We start from the raw sequence: 24,479 nt of genomic DNA, 5'->3' as shown, positions 1-24,479 counted from the left end.
ATCAATATGATTGAAAACACGTGTATTTAGGAGCAGAAAGGGACAAATAAAATTAAGACCGTCGATCGCCATATAGTTACGCCACTTAGTGCGGTTTATTTAAGACGAATTTTTTTACAAAGCAAAATGTAGTAAGTTATGGTGTAAAGTGAAGATCAAAGTAGGTATCTTACTATAATATCATTAAGATGATTATGATTTATTTATTTGGGGCATTATCTATGAAATGGGACGCTTACGCCGTACATCGTCGCGCAGCATTGTATTTCTATCGGAACATCGTTAATAATGGCGTAAGCGCCATCGATCATAAGGTCCCTTTTCATAGATAACGTCACATTTATTTATTTGAACTTTATTGCACAAAAGAAAACTTTATCGTACAAAAAGTGGACTTAATGCAAAAAGGCATTCTCCTCTTTTTTTTATAAAAGTCGGGTTAGTTACACCATTTATAATCCAAGAACGGTTGGACAGATTTTAATAAATCCTGATTAGATAGGATTTAGCAGAATAGCTATTATAAATTATAACATTCAAACGGCTTCATAGAGAAAGATTCGATCTTCTAGACCTTTAATTGTCTGGCAGTACGAAGTTCGCCGGGACCGCTAGTCGCTAGTGAGTAGTAAATGCAATATTGTAACAGTACGTCTACCATCAGTTAGGCATTGACATAAACGCTATCGTGAACGTAATTTACTTTCTATATATCTCTTTCGCACTAATATGTCATGCAGTACGAGCGAGATGCATAGAAAGTAAATTACGTTCACGATAGCGTTTATGTCAATCCCAACTGATGGTAGCCGTACAGAGCTCAGAGGGACTACCGCGAACATAAAAAAAATAGAGAATTATCTCTTTTACTCAAATTAAGGAGTAATTGGAGCGACAGAGACAGTTTCTCCTAAATTTCGCGGTTATAGCCCTGATGTAGTGACCATGTATTGCGAGATTCATCTTGTTAATAGTTTAGTTGGCTTAAGTACCTATACTAAGGCTTAATATACTACATCATGAGGAGTCTTTATTATATACTTGTCTTTAACAACATGTAAATTAGGTCACTAATTATTCGCGACAGTAACCAAGTTAGATATATTGTATATTAATTATTGTTATGCTTCAAGAAATTAGTTACAACAGAGACGTTTGATTTATACCATTAGGTAATGGATGATCGAATGGATAAGCAATTAACATGTTACATGGCAATTAAGGATGTAAGTGCGATTTCCTTTTACCGGGTCAGAGCGCCTACTGTGAAAATTGAAATTTCGTTAATCTATCTCTATCGCAATTGCTATAATAATATTGAAGCAATTACCGGATCATCTCTGGGTCGGCTCTCGCCTACAGTGAAAATTGAAAATCGAAATTTCGCTATCTCCCTCTCTATCGCAATTGCTATATTGAAGCAAAAAAGACAGATAGAAATTTAGATTTCGATGTTCACGGTAGCGCAGATTATTCAGAGTTCCAGTTGCGTGAAAATAACTTCCAAGTCTTATTGGACGTTGGAGCCCTATTCAGATGTCGCAGTTAGTCATTGTTTTGAAATGGTTTTGATACGACCTTGAAAATCGCTCACGCTGATTGGTAGTGGCGTAGCGTGGGCGAAGTGGGCCGTCGCCCACGGCCCCGCGCTCAAGGGGGGCCTCGCGCGAGGTGCCTTCGGGCACAGTGAAAGAAAAGAGCCTCGCAGATGCGACTTCGCCCACAGCTAAATTAGTTCACGCTACGCCACTATTTGGTACATTCACCACACGGGATTGTTATGCCATTTAGGGTTCTTGCTTAATTGGAAATTATATAACGTAATGCTAATGGCTCCTCTACACGATGGGCCAAGGGCCAACGCCGGCCACTCCAAGGGACGCAGCCATGCGGTAGAATGAGATAGCAATATCACTTGCTCCCTCTAACGCATAAATGCGTCCGTGGAGTGGCCGGCGTTGTCCCATCGTGTAGAGGAGCCATAAGTATTGAACTACCAATTTATTTAGCTATAGGACCCTAAATGGCGCAAAATGGCTAAATCTTAATCGAGCTCTCGGTTTCTTTATGATCTGCCGCTCTTTGACAAAACGTTCGATTTTTGACTATATTTTTGATAGGCCCCGTGCATGAACTATAGGGGGCAGCATAGGAGCCGCCAGATTCAGATTTAAAACGCTCACGCCCGCCCGGATAACGCGCCTGTGTGACGGAAACTTTAATGTGTCGTTTATGCTTCCGATGTAGCCCACAAGATGGCTATGCACAAGGAAACGGACTGACGAGAACGGTCGATGGGAGCACTTGTTTTGGCAATATACATGTGCACATATGTTTCCGATTTAGGCCACAAGATGGCAGATCCTCCATCGCGCACCGTCCCTAATAAGAGCTTCGTAACTTACCTAATGAGCCCAGCCCGCTGTACACACTCGTCGAGAGACCCCGAGTCGGGCCGAGAACGAGTGTGTACATGCTGCTCCCTTCTCGGTTCGCTCTTCCTTGTCTCGTCTCGGGTTTCTCCGATTGGTGCCGAGACTCCCAGCGAGAGGATGTGTATACAGCGACAATAACACTCTAACGAAAATATAATTCTATAAAAAGATGTAAGTAAACACATGATAAAGGTACGGCGCATAAGTATCTAAAAGGTACAGGAAAAACCGGAAAATGCTTATCAAAACGCGCACACATCGAGCTTTATACCAAAATATTTACACTGGAGGCGGCGATTCTTCCGATATTATTTAAGTTAAAGATAACCTCGCGCGTCGAGATCTCTCGTTCTCGATCTCGTTCGCTTCGCTCGACGCTCTGTCCGGGTGCGGGCCGAGGCTTCCGACACTTTGTTTTCCATGATGGACTAAAAACTTAAGAGTTGGACGCCTTGGCCTAGCCACAGACCAACATATTGGTAGTCAGACAAGTTACATTTGTATTTATAAATTTTATAATATAAACAGACTAAATGTTAATATTATAAGCAGCTAATATTGTAAGTAAGGATAACAAGCACGTACCCGTTCCAGGCGTGACCGGGAAAATGAACGTCACTGGCAGATATATAGACTGACAAGAATGATGAAAACATTTCCACACACACCATTAAACGTGACCCAATCACATTAAAAAAATACCACAGTCATGACGGGCTCAAATAACAATGGCGAAATATCTGCCACCATTGATGCTGGCAATAAATAACGAAAACGCGGTCATTTGGCAGCTACAAAACATTCCATTTTCGTATTACTGGGCCGCTGCTCATCTTGTTATTTAGCTTTGTGTAGTCTAGCAGCCGACCGCTATACTTACTTAGCCGCTTTTTAGGGTTCCGTACCCAAAGGGTAAAATGGGACCCTATTACTAAGACTTCGCTGTCCGTCCGTCCGTCTGTCACCAGGCTGTATCTCACGAACCGTGATAGCTAGATAGTAACATTTTCACAGATGATTTCAGATGATGTATTTCTGTTGCCTCTATAACAACAAATACTAAAAACAGAATAAAATAAAGATTTAAATGGGGCTCCCATACAACAAACGTGATTTTTGACCAAAGTTAAGCAACGTCGGGAGTGGTCAGTACTTGGATGGGTGACCGTTTTTTTTTGCTTTTTTTGTTTTTTTTTGCATTATGGTACGGAACCCTTCGTGCGCGAGTCCGACTCGCACTTGCCCGGTTTTTTTAATATTTATTCAAACAGAAAACATACTTAATTTATGGAATTTTAATGAAATGCCTACCTATCTATCATTGAAAACTAAAACTAATGAATAACAAAATATGTACATCTAATATTATGCTAGGTCACTTTTTGGTTTCTCTATGTCTCGTTATAACAAATCGTGATGTGCAAAACTTTTCAGAAAACGAAAACAAAAGTTACCATTAATTACAATTAAAATATAATGTTTTTCACTATTTGCTGATTTTGTAAAAAAATGCACTATACACTCAAAAGCAGTGAAAACTTGTCACTATGTATTGAGACTTTCACAGAGATTTTTGAGTGTCACTACTCGATGTAGAGTTTTATCACTTTGTCCCATTTTTTATTGTCAACCAAAAATAGTACCTGCTTTAACAATCAAGTGGCTACTGGTTCACAAATCCAAACTTGCCAAGACAAATACAATTTTGAGTTGACAAAATAAAGGTTCAAAATACGATGGAATTGAAGATATTTTTATTTTTTATTGGTCTCTGGAGGACAACGATGAAGATCTAATTTTTGTAGTGTGATCGCGGACTATATTACATGGCTACTCTAAGCCGAAGAGTAAATTAACTTCGCCGAATAACTCAAGATCCCATCGTTCGCGCTTAGATTAAAACAAACAAAAGGGAATCCTATTTCTTTCTTGTATATATCTATAATGGAAATAGGACGAGATATTAGTTTCTGGATAAGGCTTTGGTCCCGTGTCATGTTAAAAGGAAAAAACACATTAAAAGGATAAGTACCTATTTATATTTTGCATTTTATAAAAATATTTTTTTTTGCTATACCTACCGTGAAAAATATAGTGTCAGTGCTAACCCGTTATATTTAATAGCGTATTTTTACATGCAACTAATGTTTTGACCGCCAAAATATATACGCAAATAAATATCACAAACCGCCACTAAAACTACAAAACTCGACACGTATTTTGTCTCTCTACGAGGCATCATCAGGAGATGTTAAACGGTTTAGCGTTCGGTATCATGTAAATTAATTAGGTATTTTGCATTTCAATCAAATGTAACTTCGTACATAGCCCTAAAAAGACTGTATTGTAACAACGGTGTAACAACTCATTTTGTGACCCACAAGTGACTCACAACGACCCTAGAAATCCTATTTTAATCCAATAGAAATTTATTTGCAAAATTATTATTTTTTTACTTAGTCTATAACTACTCTATTCTCAATTATTTCGGTGTGCCCCTTGTAATATGTTTTCATCTTACACGCAATCTTATAATGCATGGACACTAACATCAAAGGCGGGCCCCATTATTTTGCCATCCCTCCGTAAGAGGGGGAAACAGATATTCAATTTTTCTCCAAACCGCTTTGAAGAACCCTACAGAGTTATAATAAATATAGCGGTCCATTAGGAGGGAATGCAGGGAACACTTAGGTATCAATAAGACAGGTATATACAGACAGTCTCGCCAATAAACATGTGATATTATGCCGTTGTAAGATCGTAGAATTGGTTATTTTATGATCTGGCCAGCTAGCTATGTTATGGAAAATGCTTGTTTATGATGTAGCCAGTTGAAATTGTCCAGCAATTGAATAACATACCTATAGACGTTTAGGACATCTTGATAAACAAAAAGTGAGAGTCGGACTCGCGCACGAAGGGTTCCGTACCATAATGCAAAAAAAAAAAACAAAAAAAAAGCAAAAAGAACGGTCACCCATCCAAGTACTGACCACTCCCGACGTTGCTTAACTTTGGTCAAAAATCACGTTTGTTGTATGGGAGCCCCATTTAAATCTTTATTCTGTTTTTAGTATTTGTTGTTATAGCGGCAACAGAAATACATCATCTGTGAAAATTTCAACTGTCTAGCTATCACGGTTCGTGAGATACAGCCTGGTAACAGACGGACGGACGGACAGCGAAGTCTTAGTAATAGGGTCCCGTTTTACCCTTTGGGCACGGAACCCTAAAAATCGTACAAAATGTAAACTTCATGCATGAGGGTAATTAAAGGCAAATCAGAGTAGATATTTTTTAAGGGCAGTGTTAATGTCGTGAGTTTATTTGCTAATTCATAACATCAGGAACTGTTTGAAATGACTTTAATAGGCGATAATTTACTTTGATTCGTATAAATATTAAGCGCCATTTGCACCATTCAACTAAGCCGGGGTTAACCGGTTAAACCTAGAGTTACCATGGTTACCAGTACAATTTGACACTGAGTTAATGGTTTAACCGGTTAACCCCGGGCTAGTGGCATGGGGCAAGCGGCCCTAAGAAGCATAAATTATCGAAAGAAAAATGTTTCAGGAATTAATTATTAAACCTTATTAATTTCTAATTATCTGGACAAAGGATAAAAGGAGCGGTACCTTATCGCGTGTTAATCTACTTAATTCACAATTGGCACGCACTTGCCAAAAGGTGGCTCTCTCCATTGTTGTCAATATATGGAAAAAATAAAACTGATAAGTATTTTTATTCTCTTTTAGATCTTTATATTTAGAAGCACTAATAGCCTAGCGGTAAATGAGCCGTGTCAAAGAAGCCGGGATTTAAAGCCCTAGGAACGTATGATGATACTGTACCTACTTATAGACATAGTCAGTGTTGTCACCTATACGTTCGAATTGGTTTGTTAGCCTTAAATTGCCGTGCCTAAGAAAAACTTTAGAAATAATCCGTATAAACAACGTGTAAATATAGGAGCGAGAAAATATATGGAAGATACCGTGGGAGATACGGCAATGGAACTGCTAATACCTAATAACTTATTATTGATCAGAAGTTACGTGAATTGACTTTTATAAGTACCTAGTACCTACTTATATAGTAAAGAGATACTGTAGGTGGTAAACCGTTATAGTACCGTATCAGCAACAATTTTTATAGTTCTGAAACACGCCAAATTTATTCAAACCTATTTTCCCTCCTTCTATCGAGAGACATCTGTCGCTAAAGCAAACAATCCTGGCAGCGAAGACAAGGGTTCCTTTAAAATTAATGTCTATTCGGTTTATAGTTCCCGGGAGAATCAAACTAGGGTTGGTTAGTACTCAAGTCTTACGAGTTTAAAATTTAAAAAGCCCGACGTCCGCGACTTTGCGCTTTAATCTGTTTACAAGCGCAAAGTTAATGTTTAACCCCTCGTGCTTAATTCATACCTGCATTGAGATATTTAAATTAAAAGTCAATTCTATCATAAAGGAAGTATATTATACATATACTTCCTTTATGATTCTATCAGCTAACATGAGGAAACAACTCAAAATTTGCATGGAATTAGGTATTTGGCCACTTTTGTGCCTTGCGTAATTTTTTTCAAAATATAATGAGCTTGAAAAGCTAATGTGGTTAAAAATACTTATTTCCAAGTCGAGAGTTTCTTTTAAGATTTTCTAAATCGTGATTGAAAAGTACTCTAGCCTTATTATATAGCTAGACTCCGTTTGCAATTTCGCACCTATGTAAAAATTAAAAAGAAAGTGACAAGAAATATTGCTACACGATAGGATTTGTTTATCAAAACAAAACTTTAAAATTATAATATAAAAGGGTTTAACCCTCAGTTATCTAGAAAATATATTACGGCCCGATTCCAACTTTAATACGTCAGTTAATAGATCTAGAAAAGATATGGATTAGATATGTCAGTGTCAAACAAGTGTCAAAATTGACGTTTCTTCAAACAAATACGTCACTTTTGACACTTGTTTGACACTGACATATCTAATACATATCGTTTCAATATCTAGTATTTGACGTATCTCATTGTTCGAATACGGCTGTTAGTTGATCTTCTCTAAATACTTGAGACTCGAAAGTTTTTTTAACCTTTTGGAAGAGACGTAAAGGTTAAAACAGTTGCGAGTCTCCAAAAGATTCGAGTCTTCGCCAACACTAAATCCTTACACTACTCCCTTATTCTGACTATAATTACATGAATGTGTCGGATAACTCGAAACACGTTTTCAATTTACGAGGCCTTCCCCAATTCAATGATGCATGCAAACAATTTGTGACTGTTATATAAGATTGCGAACGTGAGTAGAGTATAATGTTAGTATACCTATTATTTGATATTTGATATTTATTGAAACCAAATTTTACAGCATTACAGCTAACACCAATGCACTGTAAAATCAAGTAGTAAAATTAAGTACCTAAGTAATAATAAAGCGATTAATAAGCTACTAAGATATTACATGTTTGATTCGCAAAAACGTAAAAAATCTTTAAAAAGTTTATGACTTTCGTCGGCAAACAAGTCGGAGTTAGGTGCAAAAGATAAGAAATTATTAAGGAGTGTCCGGGAACGGACAATTGGAGAGTACTGGTGTGCAGTCGTGTGGCATTTATGCGTTAGAGGGAGCAAGTGATATTGCTATCTCATTCTACCGCATGGCTGCGTCCCTCGTTGGCGTTGGCGCTGGCCCAACGTGAAGAGGAGCCTTTACGTGAAGGGAAATAAATATATTGTCGAGGGATAAGTACTCTAGGAAAAGAAATAGTAATTTGTTAAGCTAGGCAACAAGTAAATTGGGACCATTGTAGGCTTCACAAACAAACGATGACAATCGCTAATTAATCGTTTTTTGACAAACAGGAGGCTAGCTAGGCCATACGGTGTCTCACCTAAGTGTCGCTTGCGATAGGTACTCATTTCATACTTTATTAGCTCTGAAATGATTGGGAGTCGACTTACAAGGAAGGGTACCCAACTGTCTGACTCCGATTTGATTTATTTTGATATATGTTATAGAGTAGTCTAAAATAACGGACACGTATTTTTTTATTTATTTTTATTATCAATTTTTTTGAAAAAAGTTTTTCATAGAATTTAGAAGGTTTGGTCAATTTTCAGTACTTTGAAGGCCATTTTCTCCTAACAGGTTGAGTTTGGGCAGCTAAAAAAAATCGTGTCCGTTATTTTAGACTACTCTATAACATATATCAAAATAAATCAAATCGGAGTCGGACAGTTGGGTACCCTTCCTTGTTAGGCGTTATGTTATATTCACGGAATATTGTTTAATGTTGAACTGACCGCTTAGAAAATAGAACGCTACGAAATATTTGAATGTCTGGTATAGGACTATCTATACATTAATATTAGGGAATGCAAATCGGTTATTTTCGGTTATTTTTTGTATGGAAATAATCGGTTATTAACCGAAACCGCGGTTATTTCCATACAAAAATAACCGATTTGCATTCCCTAATTAATATTCAAAGTCTAGTTTACCCCCTTTGTAAGCGCTTATAATTATAAAAACTAACATTGGCTCAATTATCAGGATTAGCTAGCAATTAAAAATGCCACCGAGAACTCGCTAATATAAAACGAGTATTTTCAAGATTGATTTCAGGGTATCAAGTAACCACTCTGATCTATCTATATATATAAATGCAAGTGTCCTGACTGACTGACTGACTGACTGACTGATTCATCAACGCAGAGCCGAAACTACAAAAGCCAGAAAGTTGAAATTTGCACACCAGATAGCATTTATAAAGTGTACAAGAGATAAGAAGCGATTTTGAGAAATTCAACCCCTAAGGGGGTTAAAAAGGGGATGAAAGTTTGTATGGGGTTAAAGTTTTCTTTTAAGCTAGGAATTTGAAACTTCGTAAAAAGATATATTATTAAAATACAAGAAAACTAATTTCAGCGTTTTTGAAAATTCATCCCCAGAGGTGGTGAAAAAGGGGTTGAAAGTTTGTATGGATATCAAAAATTTTTTCCAGTGGTGGAGTTGAATCTTTGTATTTAAGGATATTATTAGAAGACAAGAAAAGTAATTTCAGCGTTTTGTAAAATTCATCCCCTAACAGGGTTAAAAAGGGGTTGAAAATTTTAATCCGTTACAAATGCTTTGTAACTTCGTAGAAAGGCATAATAGCCGATTACAAAAAAAGTAATTGCAACGTTTTTGGAAATTCAACCCCTAAGGGGGTTAAAAAGGGGATGAAAGTTCGTCTTCGGGTGCAAATTTTATTTTAAGTTAGGAACTTGAAACTTTGTAAAAAAGTATCAAATTCAAATACAAGAAAACTAATTTCAGCGTTTTAGTAAATTCATCCCCCAAGGTGGTGAAAAAGGGGTTGAAAGTTTGTATGGATATCAAAAAATTTTTCGAGCGCGGGACTTGAATCTTTGTATTTGGGGATATTATTAGAAGACAATAAAAGTAATTTCAGCGTTTTGTAAAATTCATCCCCTAACAGGGTTAAAAAGGGGATGAAAGTTTGTATGGGGTTAAAGTTTTCTTTTGAGCTACGAATTTGAAACTTCGTTACAAGATATATTATTAAAATACAAGAAAACTAATTTCAGCGTTTTTGCAAATTCAACCCCTAAAGTGGTGAAAAAGGGGTTGAAAGTTTGTATGGATATCAAACATTTTTTCGAGTGTGGGACTTGAATCTTTGTATTTGGGGATACTATTAGAAGACATTAAAAGTAATTTCAGCGTTTTGTAAAATTCATCCCCTAACAGGGTTAAAAAGGGGTTGAAAGTTTGAATCCATTACAAATGCTTTGAAACTTCTTAGAAAGACATAATAGCCGATTACAAAAAAAAGTAATTGCAACGTTTTTGGCTATTCAATCCCTAAGGGGGCTAAAAAGGGGATGAAAATTCGTCTTGGGGTGTAAATTTAATTTTAAGCTAGGAACTTTAACTTTTTGGAAAAAAAGGTAATAAATTAAAAAACATGAAAACTAATTCAAGCATTTTTGAAAATCATCCCCCAAGGTGGTGAGAAAGGGTTTGAAAGTTTGTATGGAGATCAGGTATTTTGTGAGTGCGGAATGCGGAACTTGAATCTTTGTATAAGGGCATAGGTACCTATTATGAGAATACAAGAAAAGTAATTTCAGCAACCAACATCAAAATCCACTTGACTTAAAACTTCATACAACTTGCTAAAAAAGAAAAGTACTTAATTTCAACATTGCTTGGATATGAAAATTATAGGTACCAAAGATGTAAAATGTTGAAGATAAGATTCCACGCGGACGAAGTCGCGGGCAACAGCTAGTATCGCATAAAATTGCAAACTTCCTTCTTGAAAGCCGCTTGAAAAAGACGAAAATAGACGCAATATACCCTCGAGGAGATCGAGTTACGATTCAATCATCTGACAGCACTCCGTATTATCTAGTTACCGAGTAATTTTGGCTCGAGTTCAGGCCAATCGGGAGGCCTTGGGTGCCAATAGCCAATTGCGGGCGAATTGATCGCTCGAACGAACAAGTAAGAGCGCTTTCTGATTTATCATAATCATATTAATAGTCATAAGATGACGATTTCTGAGAATATACCTAAGGTCAATGCGACCAAATCTGTCTGCGATAAATTCCGTACACGATACACTCTCACTCACTCACTCACACTCCTTAGATACATGGCACACCAAGAATTAGCGGGCGTCTCGCTCGTTTCTGCCCAAAACGCGCAAAATGTGGAATGAGATGCCTCCTGAGGTATTTCCTTTGCGCTACGACATGGGATTCTTCAAGAAGCTGGTTTTTGCGTTCTCAAGGGTCGGCAACGGTTAAGTGGCTCCTGTGGTGTTGCTTATGTCCATGGGCGACGATGACCGCTTCCCATCAGGCGGCTCGTCTGCTCGTTGGCTGACTATCACATAAAAAAACGAGCGCTTTTTACAAGCTTTTATTTAGTTTCACCTGACCGTTGTCTGTCTGTCTGTGTGTAATCAAATCTTGCAAGTTAAATTTGATCCACTTCCCGGTTTCCGATTGAGCTGAAATTTTGCATGCATGTATAAATCGGATGACAATGCAATATTATGGTGCCATTGAGTTGATCTGATGATGGAGACAGGAGGTGGTCATTGGAACTCTGTGATGAAACAACGTAACCTAATTGTGTTAGGGGTTTTTAGAATTGTCTTGGTGAGTATTAGTTGTCTGTCGTAAGAAAATTAGAGTCAGCGATAAAAGCTTGTACCAAAAATGAAATTTTTGCCAAAAACTTATTATTTCAAACAATAGTACGCGATACTTCATCGACAAAGCAGCGGTTGCTTTTAGTTTCAGCAGTAAAATAGCAAATGGGTCTATTTCCTACGGTTAAGGGAAACAAAAAACTCTCTCCTAATACGGAATTTCCCGCAGACGGATTAATTGACTAATCAAATGAGCTTCAGAATAGCCCTCTTTTAGCGGTTCCCTGCTCCTGCTACAATGACCATTAGTTCTGTTCTTATAGGGCTGATTGCGTCCTATAAATTGTGGTGGCTACATACACAACATTTCCGCCCTGGGGGCTGATTTTTAAATGTCGATAACTCGATTTCTTCACTCGAAAATCGGTGGAAAACGGCGAAATGCTAATTATTGAAATACGAGCGATCTAAATTTGGAATCTAGTAGTAGGTATTGACCACTCAATTTCAATTCTATTTGTAGAATTTAAACGCCTAGTGGAGATATCATTTAACGAAATACACGAAACAGAGTGGTCAAATTTCACAAATCGGTCCCCAGGTTGCTATTTCGTCTACGAGTTGTGCCCTGCCATCTTACTCGTACGCCAAGCGCGCACCACGATTTTAATTTTTGCGACACGATTTTAGAATCGCGCTGTAATTTATCGCAGAAAATTCAGTGCGCGCACTGCGATGAAAAATCGACGATTTGTTCATTCTCGACATGGATGTCGTACCAGTCGCTTGTCGTGAAACAATATGCAATCGCTGTATGACTGAGTATTTATACCACAAAGGTGATCTCCTTCTATTTCTATAATTAAACGGTCAACATCTAGCGTCTCATCTTGTAACTCCATTGGAGAAGCAGGTTCCGATATGTTGACGCTTGGAGAGCGAAATGCCGACTGAGGTCCCGGCTGCGATTTTATTATCGCAGTGCGCGCGGGGCCATACAGCTTCGTATGCTGCAATTCACTTTGCGACAATCGCGTCGCGCGCTGTCGAGGAAAAATGTAACAAATCACAATTTTAAAATCGCTGCGATTTTTTTGTCGCATATGCGCGCACCGCCATATAAACCCATACGTTACATTTCTGCGACTAAATTATCGCGCGACAAAAAATCGTGGTGCGCGCTTGGCTGTAGTGTGGGAAATATCTGTGCTATATTGACCACCTTGCATTTATGGCTGGCTGGTCAAATTATTAGTTTGATAGCGTAAACTTGATTTGATTTGATCCATTAGTTAAATAAATAATAAAAAATAAAATTCATTTATTTCCAGTAACGAGGACTCATAATCACAATAATATACAATTAAATTAAAATTACACTAAACAAAATAAATAACATTAACATACACTATTCTAAATACTACGCACAACACAACAAATATTATTTTAAAACATGCCGGTCGCAACAATGCCGCATGTAGGGGCAGTCGACTCTGTCGGCAATCATGGCCAGGACGGCATTGGGGCTGGCTCGCACCCTACGGACCAAGGCGGCGCCACGCGCGCGCATGCTCGCGGAGAAACACGCCGTGCGCGCCTCCGCGAACATGCCCGACGCGCTGCAGTAGCGAGGCAGCCCCATCACCGCCCTGAACGCATTGTTAAACTGCACACGGAGGGTGTTGTAGGCTTTCTGAGTGTAGTTCGCCCACAGGCTGCACGTGTACAGAGACGTGCAGTACGCTCTAAAAAGCGTTACTTTCACGTCCCAGGAACACCTTGCAAACCTCCGGGCGATCATGTTAGCTCTAACACATAAAGCCCTCCGCTCACGCTCGATGTCAGCATTGTCCTTGAGTTCGGTCGTAACGATATGGCCAAGATATTTAAATTGTTGTACTCTTTCCAGAGGTACGCCATTCAGATATATAGGGGGCACGTCCAGTACTCGTTTAGACCCAACCTCAAAGACCATATACTGGCTTTTAACGGCATTGTACATTAAACCGTGGCCACTAACGTATTCCTCACAGGTTTTAAGTAAGGTGCGAAGGCCACATACTGACGCACTCAGCAGGACCATATCGTCTGCATAACTCAAGTTATTTACGCAAATACCATCCACATGACAGCCGATATGCCGACTGCTGAGCTCGACAATAAGTGCATTCATGTACAAGTTGAAGAGTGAGGGAGACGTTAGACCTCCCTGTCTCACACCACACTCCAGCCTGTACTCCTCCGACATCTCTCCTGCCCATCTGACGCTGTTGACCTGGTGTCCGTACCAGTGCCTGAAAATGTTAACTAGTTCCTGAGGCAAATTAATGCTCTCAAGCTTTCTCCATAATCGCTCGTAGGACACCATCTCAAAAGCTTTGGATAAATCCAAAAAACAAGCGTAGACAGGGGTTTTACGGTCCGTGTAGTATCTGATGACATGCTTAAGCGTCAGTATTGCACTTTCAGTAGACAACCGAGGTCTGAAACCAAATTGGTTATCATGGAGAGAAAGGTGTTTATCTAACTGTATATTAAACATGCCATCAAACACCTTGGCAATGATGGTCGCGAGAGAGATAGGCCTGTAGTTGTTTGTATCTGACATGTCTCCAGTTTTGTTTTTCACTACAGGTACAACTACAGTCCTCATAAGGTCGGGGGGAAGATACGAGTGACTCACGCATAACGAAAATAACATTGCCAGAACTCTAGAAATGTGCGGCCCGGCTTGTTGGAGGTGTTCAACACTGAGGCCATCATGGCCAGGGGACTTGCCTCTCGTTATTGAATGAATCACTTTGGCTACTTCTTTCGCTGTAAATCTCATCAGTGTCCCCTCCACTTTGCCCTCAGTGCCAAACGAACTCACCTCGGTACGTACTAGTGCTTGGACATGAAAGTGCCTTCTAAAAACGTCCGCGATGTCCTTTGGCTTACTTATTCCATTGACGCTCGCCGGGAGGCCAGGCCGAACGTTTACCTTATTTGTACCCTGCCAGAAACCCTTAAAATTACCTCTGTCATGTTGTTTAGCAAGAGCATCCATTTTTATTTGGTCCTGATGATCTTGGCACCATTTTAGTCGGGATTTGAATATTCTCCTACTTTCAACCATCTCATTGTATATGTACCCAGAGTTAGGCTTTCCGCAGAATACCCATTCAGCAAACTTGGACCTAGCCACGCGATGAGCGTCACTCACGTGTTTGTTCCATCCCATAATACTCGGACCCCTTTTACGCCCCCCACACGTATTACGTCCAAGCACAGCAGACTCACTTAATGCGCCCACAATGTTAGCATATAGTCGGTCAATAACGCGGTGGTGGCCAGGATCGTGACAATAATGGTACGCACACATAATAAAGTCATCACTAAAATCTATATTTCGCAAACGCCTATGACATTCCCGACTATACAACTTTACATCATCGTCTGTTCTATTCCCCCATACTACCTTATTATAGTTATTATTAATTATATTACTATTTGATTGTTTAGGTTGTAGTATTTTTAAATTACACTCGATAATAAGGGGAAAATGATCAGACCATAAACAATTATATTTAACATACACATTATGAACAGCTGACGCAGCGGACTGCGTGACAAGACAATGATCTAACCACCTACATGACTCACAAGCCTCGCTTACAAAGGTGTAGGTATCGGAGTCCGAACCCAATATATCCACGTCAATGCACGCCCAGCACTGTTCATTACAAAAATCGATAAGTTCATTATAAAATAGTTCTTGTGGATGCGCGTTAAAATCACCCAAATAAATACAGAGTCAACGTTATGGTCATTTATAATGGCACTTACCGCACTGAGACATTCCGTAAAGTCCGGCAAATTTACTAACCCGTTTGTTGGCATATATACGCTCATCACTATTATGGGTCGATCAGCTGTTTCAATTTTAATCGCGCACACACGATTGTTGTCACACTTTATTACCGATACATTCCGAAAAACACTTGTTTTCCACAGCAGGGCCACTCCTCCAAACGGCCTTCCACGCAATATTCCCATAGACGTATCAACCGCAGATGTACCTGTGTACCCAAAACCGTCATCGATTGTACTCAAATACGGTAAATCATCCGGGAGAATCCAGGTCTCTTGAAGGGCTATTAAATCACACGTTCTGCATAACTCTCGGATACCGTCCACGGACCGCTTAACACTTTTACAATTAAAACTAGCGAAGGTGTAACTGCTTTGCATGTTATCTGTTTCCATTGTTATTTGTTTACAACGCCGTCTACAGAGCTAACTCCGTTCGAGTTTTTATATTTAAAGTTAACAAAACGCCTAAAGATAACTCCACTGGGCCATAAACTCTGATCCAAGTATACGTCCAACTTATTTTGTGGTACATACATTTTAAAAGCAATATGATCCCTTTTAGTGTTCATATTTATCTCTTGCATTTGCACCGTATCCTGAGTCTTTGAAAATATGTATTTAATTATGTCTTCCTTTGTAGTACTCTTGTTGACGTTTGAAATAAATATCGCAGTCGATCGGTTTGCCGCTTTAAAATTGCACTTTAAATCCCTCGCTATACCGGCTTTGCCTTGAAAACGATACTTAGGTCTCGGTTTTTTGTGATAAGTGACCTTTTTCCACTCCGAAACCTCGTCATTTGTGGTTTCAGTTCGTTTATTCGTAGGTTCGTTATTGTTTGCATTAGCGCATAGATCTCGCGTGGTTGTATCAACTGATAACGTTTTGTTTAGGCCGGTCTCGCTCGGCGTAGGCACATGACTCATCGCGCTGCCGTTATCGTTACCAGCTGACCGTTGCTGCATACTCGATTCAAAAACCAGTTTTTGCGCACCTACCTCCAACATCTTACTGCAATTTGGTTGTTGTTGTACGTATGTTTCTTGCGTCTTATCATTACGCATTCCCGCGGGTCCATCGAGGTTATAATCACAGCCACAAAAAATGTTTTCTCAATCAGATCGCTGCAGCATCACGATAACATTGTGCCACCAGACATTGCGATACTATTGTGACACAGACAATGCCCATTCATTGATTAACGGACATGTCACCAGGTTGGTCATTGCATTGGTTTTGATTATATTTTTGTAGTCGATCATGACCGAATTTGCGTCGGATTCTATAACAAAGGGCAGACGTTCGGAACATTGAGATACTAAATGACAATAGCAGATTCAACCGAGGCCAGGTGTGGCTCACTCCGCGATTTCGTCGCTTTGCTACAGGTAGCTACAAGTACATCCGTTCCACAGTAATTTTGGTGGCTTGCCAATAAGCCGCGTGTGGCGCTGTCGCCACCTAGCGGCCATATCTGCCCTGATTGTAACAGAAGCGTTTTGTTAGAGAGTGAGTTCTGTACCTAGTATTATTATTTATTCTGTGCCGACGCCTAAATTAGATTAAAAAATTTCGAATTTCTGTGTCTATGATAGAACTACACAAAGCTAAGTTAAGTAATACCGTGGAACTAGAGACCTTAGTAGGTAGTTATCATCATCATCTCCTACCCGTGTTCGGTTACAGCGACTGCTTTTCTGCTGAGAGCGTCGCTGGTGCGCTCTCAGGTGACTGACGTAGCCAATCTTTGCAGCAAATGTACAGCCACACTCGCTGGAGGTCAGCACCCCTCCGACGTACCTAATTATACGTGATGGCCACAATGCCATAATATTGGCAACAATAAATTTTCACTATCTTGTGACATTGGAAGACCTACACCCGAAAATTATTTCCACAAAATAATACTTGTTTTCCTTTTATCTATTCTCACCTGCCATACAATCATGACATAACCTCTAAAGTCTAAAATAACTTCGCGAATCCAAAACCTCTGACACTTACCTACAAGTAGGTATATTACAAGTTTATTCATTCGGTTCTTGAGATTTCTTTGTAAATCACGCCAAAGTTAGGGAGGGTTATATTATGATCGAACCTTCCCAAATTCAAATTCTATCCCCGACCATTGTCAGATATATGGCAGCAATCGGGATCTTACTTTAGTTCAGATTGTGTTTCGGATACGATATTACGAGATGGGTTATTTATTCATAATACATATTACGCTATTATTGTAAGCGTTGTTGCCCGAACTAAAAGTATTGTACATTGGCACGAGCCAGGACTAATTGGAGTTTCTTAGAAACTTCTAACAAATGATTACGTAACTAACGTAATCATTTGTTATTTACCAACCCCTTTTCGGTTAAGAAAAACATCGTGAGGTAACCGGTATAATAAGGTCTAGTTTTTCCTTTGCGCTGAAAGGTCAGATAGCAAGTCACGTTTTTAAAACTGTGCCAATTCTGTGTCAATACTTTAGAAACGTGCGTACGTGAACCTTTAAAATAAGTGCTTTAAATTCTACTAATCTTCAATTTTTTTAATAGAAAATAGCATTTGTAAAAGCGGGCATGGAAATGAACAAAATAATAATGAACCTACCTACAAGGTTTTTAGAAGTATGTACACAGATAAAATTCTTTATTGCACACTAATTTGTGTTCTGTAATGTTGTGTTACAAATGAAAATTATATTTTAAGAGTGAAGTGTGGTGTTTAAAAAACAGTTCTGTGTTATACAGCTAAAGGGGCTAATTAACAGTCCGCCGGACGGTATCTGTCGGCCTGTCAGTTAGAACAAAATTTTGACAGTTCCGAACAACTGACAGGCCGATACCGTCCGGCGGACTGTTAATCAGTGGGCACCTTAATATAACTAGTAACTGGACGAAACGCGTTCAAATAGGATCCATGCAGGAATTATCGTTCCCGTTTTAGATTAAAAGGACCTCATTACGTCTGTACGTGCGTCGGTTAGCGATCGAACCACTGGGTCCCAATGCACTAGTGCGAGAATAATTAGTTTAATTACCAAGTGCAGCAATAACATGGCGGGCAAACGTGGCGTGGCATAATTGTAGGTAATATGTGGTCAGCTCGGAACACGCAGCCGATAAATTTTGAATAGGACAAACTTAATTATTGTCAAAAATTGTTTAAATTGTTTCTAATGAGTAGAACTTGCCAAGTTTCGCTGCAAGAATCTCGATTTAGATGAAAATTGGTGTGGGGATAGTTTGAGTCCCGGGAAATGTAATGTATAGTCAGCCAAGAAAGTGGTCTACCACTTTTCGACTCTATCATCTGATTGATAGGATCGAAAAGTGGTAGACCACTTTCTGGGCTGACCGTACTTACCTAAAAGAAGAGTTGTGATCTGATCTGCCAGTGTCAAAAGTGATATTTCATAATCATATCAGTATCTTATTGGAAACAGATCCTAAATTGGTACGTGAGCTTACTTCGGGATTGATTGTAACTTCAACACAATATAGGCTATATGAAAGTCTGAGATTATCTTTTATATTCACTTTTATAATATCTTTTATGTACGTAATATCAGTAGTTCAGTACCTACATATGTTATGTAAAAGCCAATACATGATTTGACTTTCACATTGAGTTTGCCCTTCTTCGTCCATTGTACCGTTATCCATTTCAGTCGAGGCAGAAGTTTTGGAATTATTTCGCAAACGTTGCTTTGACGAGTTTTTTTACATCAAAGTATCGATATCGATATTGATAGGTGCAGGTACTATACATGATATTATTTCATAGTTTAAGCACAGAATAAATAATAGTACTAGGTACAGAAGACTCACTCTCTAACAACACGCGTCTGTCACGATCAGCACAGATTTGGCCGCTAGGTGGCGACAGCGCCACGCGCGGCTTATGGCAAACCCCAAAACTGGGGTCGAACGGATGGAGTTTTAGCTACCTGTAGCAAAGACGAAATCGCAGAGTGAGCCACGCCTGGTTTAAGTTGGAATAAATGCAAGAACGGCTACCGAAAACCGAAATGTAATTGTATTTCTAATTATCATCTCTATCACTCTTGAAATACTAGCCTATAGATATTTTTTAGGGGACATCTTACACAGATCATCCTAGCCCCCAAACTAAGCAAAGCTTGTAGTATGGGTGATAGTGATTGGCGACGATATACAAACTTATAATATAGATTTAAATACATACTTATATACATAGATTACAACCATGACTCAGGAACAAATATCTGTGTTCTCATCTCACACAAATAAATGCCCTTACCGGGATTCGAACCCAGGACCATCGGCTTCGCAGGCAGGGCAGGGTCACTACCCATGCACTAGGCCAGACTGGTCGACCCTCCTATAGATTTAACCAGAACTTTCCCTAATAAAAAAATTACGTTTTTACCCCCACTACAACTATTTTTGTTCCAATCTATTTTCTTTATTAACTGGGTTGACCTTTACGGATAGGGATAGACGTTGTTTTTCGTAGCCAGGTAAGCCAGGTAACTAGGTTCCCTGATTGTGATTGTTTGATTAGGCTAATTTTAGTAATTTTAGCTCGAGACGTCGGTCCACTCGTTAGTAAATCCTACAACTGGAGGCTTATTCGAACTTTCAGAATCTTAGCTTGATTCGATATGGATGTGCCTTTGATAGATTTGACTCTTAAGACGAAACGGGAGCTGAGCTAAAAGTCAATTTTGAGATTTCAAGCTGAATATACCCGTCGCTCTGACGGGGCGTAACCGCGGCGTGAGAGACTGTATTTGTATGTGTAATGCACGCACACAGACGCGTGCGGTGCGCCCGTACTCGCGCTGGCGCGCACCTCACTGATTGCAATTTGCATTGCCACTTTTTGTTACTGCTACTACTAAGTAGGGTAATTCGCCAGTAACTGGCCACTTTTAATAACTGGCCGCCCTTAACTAAAAATGAATCCTATTCACCTATAAACAGAATTCATTTTAGTATAAGGTTTCAATAACTTCAATAACTGGCCACCTTATACTAAAATTAATTATATTTATAGGTGAATATAATTTATTTTTGGTTTGGGGTGGCCACTGACGAATTACCCTATTGCGATTGAACTTTTTTACTTACCCGGCTTACGTTTACGGAACTCGATATCGAATAGGATAATTCGCCAGTAACTGGCCGCCCTAAACTAAAAACGAATTCTATTCACCTCTATACAGAATTAATTTTAGTAGGTATAAGGTTTCAATAACTGGCCACCTTATACTAAAATGAATTCTATTTATAGGTGAATAGAATTCATTTTTGGTTTGGCGTGGCCAGTTACTAATAGTGGCCTGTTACTGGCGAATTACCCTATTTATGTACTTAGTGGTTAATACTAGTATCAAGTAAGTATTTTTTGTTCAATAATGCTCAGAAACGAAGTATAGACATGACAAATATAAATATTAACGTCTTTGTAAGGCAGGATTGGACATTCTATAGAGTAAGAGTAAGTGTATGAAACAACCAATTCAGCTAGGACTAGGGAATGCTATCTAGATCTCGCAATTTCGAGATCTCGCTAGATCTCGCACGTATTTTCGAAATTTAACCTAGTTGACAGGAAATCTCGATATATGCAATCTCGGTCGAGATCTCGATTAATATATTCGAGATCTCGAACAAGACTGAAAGTGAAATACTTTGTTTTAAGTAATATATGACCTTAGATTCATGTTGTTCAGGCAGTGCTATTATGTGTCCGGCTTAAGCTCTATTATTGTTACGCAGTTTCTAAGTAAATGTAAATAGTGGTTTGCTGCGATCATATATAAACCATGGATACCGCCTTTAGGAACATTACCGTTCAAATTCTCGGGCCAAATTAGCACACATACACAATTACGCCTACATTCAAATAAGACGACGCGTTTACAGAGCCTGTAATCAAAGCTGGTAAACAAAATAAGAGTCATCTTTATTACACTAATGGTACATAGCTAAGTGTAGATGAAATGCATATAATGTTAATAACTACCAATCAGCGACATTAATCCGCTAATAACCTTCTTGCTGTACGTACTGGCCGCTGAGAGTTCGCGGTTCATATTTGATTAGAATATGACTTGGACAGGGATAGGTTTATGCCATACAGTGAAGAACCAGTCAAATAATTCACGTATAATAATTTAATGCAGATTAAAAGATAACTAGTTAAAATGGTTGTTATGACATGACAGACTAACTCAACATAAGTAAATATATCATTGTTGTATAAATGTATTCCGCTATAATAAGTATTTAGTATATTTTATTATCAATCTGTATGGCAGTGCGAAGTCACGTTCAGGTATAGTCTGTCCGTTTTTCTAAGATCAAGTACGCCATAGTAAATGTATGGCGAACTTAATCTTAGAAATCGGACTGGCTATACAGTCTGCAAAATTTACATGGGTACACGAATCGGGTCAAAAATATTTGAACAGGCGGAGTCACAATAAATCCCCACTTTCAGTTCAGAATATTTTATATGTATATAGCCGGTCAAGCAAGTTTGTCAGTAGAAGAAGGTGCAAAATTAAAATTTTGTATAGGGCCACAGCCGTTCGCGCGCTTACATTTTCTAAATTTGCCGCTCTTATAATATTTTAAACTTTCGCGTTTTGAACACATATTAACTCACATTATACGAAACGAAACTGATTTACGTCGGTAAATCAAGGTAATTGAATATAATTCGCGTTAAACCCGTCTATAATGTGAGTTAATATGTTTGCCGCTCTTTTCTACTGACGGAAATGGCTTGAGAGAGAACCTACATACCTATATGTGACAGTAGAGGGTGGATTCAAATGATCAACATTTTCAGATAATGTGTGTATTTGTCAAATTAATTCAGTGAAAGCATGATAGGAAAAATGTATCTACATATAGGAGACCGGGTATGATTATCTCACGGGTTATATCTCATGAATAGAACATATTCTAGATATCTTGCCAGGCATCCACTCAATTTCATGTCTCTCTAATTGGACAGCTTTTTTCCATAGTTCTCTGCGAATAGCATCTTGTGGGAATCTGAATGGAAAGTAATGTAAAATGACAATACCAAATTTGATTATTAATTTGAAATAACTAGGTAGTTTTTTTATAGCTCCATCTCATGAAATAAAAAAGGAAAATACAAATCTGTAAGAAGGAATTTATTACTACATTTATAATTATATAGAAAATACCTAAACCAAACACAAGTTAATAAAATAGTCTACTTAATTTAGCATAACACCATCCCTATTATCCTCGCAATTTAAAAAGTCGTATGTTGTTATGAAAGTCGTATGCAGTTGTTACGTTTTAGGTTAGCACGGTAGTATTGAAAACAAATCGTCATGTTTTTTCCAAATTCTACTGAAGTTATCTGTTTACTACAAGTGAAAAGTGATTCCACTGTCCTTGGTATGAACTAAAATAACTTCTGCACCACTTCACGACACATGAATATATTTTTAATTACAAAAAAACGTTGTTTTTATAAATCAATTTAGCCATTTGTCACTGACTGTCATCTCGGTGGTACTGAGATTGCCAATCGAGCAGTTTGTAAGTACCGCCTATCGCGGGGTAGTTTGCGTTGGGTCATAATTGAGCGGACAGAATACTTCCATGTATGTATAGCATTTCGCTGGTGGTTTGACATCGATAGCATTTCATAGAAGTAAAGTAAAAATTAAAATTGATTTTATGTTAAATGTCAATTTAATTTGTTGTTGTTATTTTCAAAATATAACATGAGGTACCTTAAATAAGTAGTATGTCGGCGGCATATCGTAAAATCGTAATCCTTGGCGTATCATGAAACGCCACCATTTCCTGATCTAATATTAACCCAGGCATATCACGATCTTACTTATGAAAGAGACAGCAGATCCATCAGAGCAATGCATTCTTTGATATTCCTAGCTTCATAGCGGGCGCATTGTAAAATAATTGATCGAGAAATCATATACATATTTTCAATGATTTTGTAAATGACTACAGTTATGACTACGGTTATTAGAAACCAATTATAGTATGTTTAATATTCTTTCTAATGGTATGCATCACCAATTGATCAGTAAAATAGAACCCGAGAAATAATGATCAGTTGAGGTCGGTCGCCCGCCATTTACGTGACGGAACAAAATTCATCATTACTTTGTTATATGTATAATCATCAATAAAACTTATGTTTTTGGAAAGCTAATGTAATTTTTCGTATATTTTTTAATAACATTAATTGCGGTAAAGTTATAATGTATTGAGTTAGACGCATGTTTTGTCAGTACTTATGCCATCCATGCACGGTAAAAAATCATATAGTTTAAATATTTTGTAAATGACTACAGTCATGACTACGGTTATTATAAAACAATAATTGCACGTTTAATACTCTTTCAAACGACATCTCACACGAACCGATCGGTCCCATAGGACTAGACGTGAACAAATATCAATGCTGGTCGGCCGCCCACTTTTTCCTTCCTTTTTTTTCGACACGTCCCCCCCCCCCCCCCTCCATAAAATAAAAACCGGTTTATTCATATTCTGGAGACCACGAGGAACACGTCCGTCGTCCATACCAGTTTTAGGTATTTAGAAGAGATGTCGACGAAAATCGTGAAGGAGACGACTTTTGTTTAATTTGCCTATAGACTATAGGAATATCAGAATATCACACCTTGAGGTTTGCACAAAATGGCTGATGTTCGCTAGGCAGATCATGAAATGTCGGCGTTTCATTATATTCCTAGGAATATCTCGATACGCCCGATTTTACGATGTCTATATCTATGGAATTCTTAGAGATTATTGATTAAAATAACACATTTTTAGTTACTTTGTCAAATTCGATCTCGTCGAGATATTAATCTCGATCCCGAAAATCTGACTGTCGAGATCTCGAAACACCCAATCTCGATTCGGATTTTTCGTGCGAGATCTCGAATCGCCAATCTTGGTGCGAGATTGCATTCCCTAGCTAGGACCTTAAATTGCT

The sequence above is a fragment of the Cydia fagiglandana genome, chromosome 12 (genome assembly GCF_963556715.1).
Source record: "Cydia fagiglandana chromosome 12, ilCydFagi1.1, whole genome shotgun sequence".
NCBI lineage: Eukaryota > Metazoa > Arthropoda > Insecta > Lepidoptera > Tortricidae > Cydia > Cydia fagiglandana.
Note: the sequence above shows the minus strand (reverse complement) of the source record.